The sequence below is a fragment of the Lolium perenne genome, chromosome 4, assembly GCF_019359855.2.
Source record: "Lolium perenne isolate Kyuss_39 chromosome 4, Kyuss_2.0, whole genome shotgun sequence".
In the NCBI taxonomy this organism is placed as follows: domain Eukaryota; kingdom Viridiplantae; phylum Streptophyta; class Magnoliopsida; order Poales; family Poaceae; genus Lolium; species Lolium perenne.
Window position 1 is genome coordinate 303,731,498 of NC_067247.2, and position 2,252 is coordinate 303,733,749.

A 2,252-nucleotide genomic window follows, 5' to 3' on the forward strand; every position below is an offset into this window, starting at 1 on the left:
AGTCCCACTCGCCATGAAGACGAAGGCCCAGGAGGACCGCCAGTCGCCCAAGCGACTGGGCCCTACGGCGACTGGGCCGTGACCCCAAGGAGGTGATCTACTCGAGTAGATAAGGAAGATTACTTGCAAGAGGGTTAGCGGATCCCGGATTAGTAGCAACTGATACGATTTGGAGTTATCTCCATGTAACCCTAGATCGGGGGTGCCTATATAAACCCCCGAGCTTAAACCCTAGAGGACACCTTACTTGAGATCAAATCCCCCCTTTGTAAGCTCCCGGCGTAGCCGCCGACTGAGCCCTTCCATTGTAATTCTCCACTGAGCAATAAAGATCTAGCAGGACGTAGGCCTTTTACTCTCCGGAGGGGCTGAACCTGGGTAAAACCCTTGCGTCTCTTGCACCTCGACCCGTAGATGGCAATGTTCCCTTCCCCTCGCATCAACGAAGTGCTACCCCCTGTAGCATCTGCCGTGGTCATATCCACGACAGTGGCGCCCACCGTGGGGCATGGGACATCGAGCCTTCGAGCTACGGCGAGGCCCTACTCGCCAGTGCGGCGGCCGGTTGCTTCCGGCAGGATGATCGCCACCGGCAATTTCTTCCACATCCAACCGAGCACCTACCGGCCCGCCTCGTCGCCTCTCAAGCACGCCTGGATGGTGCCGATCGGCTCCATCAACCTCTTCGTTGGGCTCACCGGCGTCAGCGACCCCTCTGAGCCTCGCCCCGGTCGCTCGCACGACCCCTTCGCGCCAGGGCAGCTCCTCACTGCTACTCGCCCGGTCACCGGCGAGGTATACGCGGAGGCTGAGACGGCCCTGGAAGACGATGCCGAGTCGGCGGTCGTGGCACCAACCGCCAACTCCACCGTTGCCTCGGCAGCCGCCGATTCCGCCGACACCGCCCCAGCCGCCGACTCCACCGACACCGTTCCAGTCATCGACTCCGTCATCGCCGCGATCGACGCCGACTTCACCGACATCATCGCTATAACGTCGGTTGCTGGGTCCACCGCCGCGTCCCCGACTGCCCGCTCCATTGCCACGGCGTCAACCAAGGACTCTATCTCCTTGGTCTCCCACCCAAGCGACTTCGAAGGTGGCTTCGAGGACGACTCCATCCTCTCCCTCTTCGGCAGCGACTCCGACTCGGACTCCGTTGAGGCCCCGCGCTACCGCTACCCGACCGCAGTCTTCATGGCAGGGGGTGAAGAAGAGCTCCCAATCGACGCCTTCACCACTCCCCTCCCTGCAACCGCCACCGCGACCGAGATCGAGGCGCACCGGGCGGCCCTCGAGGAGCAGAGGAAAAAGGAGCTCGCCGAAAGGCAAAAATTTTGCCTCGAGCAAGATGAAGTGAGGGCCGTATCCCACTATCGTCAGCAGCGAAACCGCCGGCGCATGGAGCGCGCCCGCACAAACGACTTCCCCAGCGCGCGCCTTAACTTCGACGACCCAGACGGAGAAATCCGGGTCGCCCGAATCCAGAACCCTGACATCCCGGAAGGAAGTCGGGCTGCTGCAGATAGAGCGGTGCGCGGAGCACCTCCGCCACCCCCACCACCACCACCCGAAGTTCCTCGGGCAGAAGTCGACGCCAACGGCCTACCACTGCACTCGTCTCCAGCCGACAACGTTGCAGCTGCACAGGCCGTCCTCGCAAGAATCCCCGAAACGGGAGACGGTGCAATCCTCGTCCAGCACGCCAAGGCTTTGGTAGCCAAGGCATTGGAGCAGCAACACGCCGCAGCCGACTCGCAAGGGCGACTCTATTCGCGCACATCCGTCAGTCGCGCGGCGTCGTCGGACGCGGCAAACCGCGCAATCGTCAACGCCAACAACGGCCCGCCGCCAGCACCGCGCGCGGCCCACTCGTCTAACAACCGAATCGAGCCGCGCCCCGCGCGGGTGATGGTCGCCGCCAACGGGCAGCCAGTCGACGCCCGAACCCACATCGTCAACGACCAAAAATGGCGGGCGCGCAATCGATTGAACGACCGCCACGCCGATGAAGCCCCGCGCCAGAGCGCGTTCACCCGAATCGGCCCCGCTTGCTTCGGGCCAATGATCAGAGGCGAGCTGTACCCTGTGGGGTTCAAAGGACCCCGCGACATCGAGAAGTACGACACACACATCGACCCTACCGTCTGGATCGACTCGTACGCCATGGCAATGGGGATCCAGGGCCACTCCGAGCTACTCGCAGCACGCTACCTGCCCCTCATGATGGACGGCGTCAATCGCCACTGGTT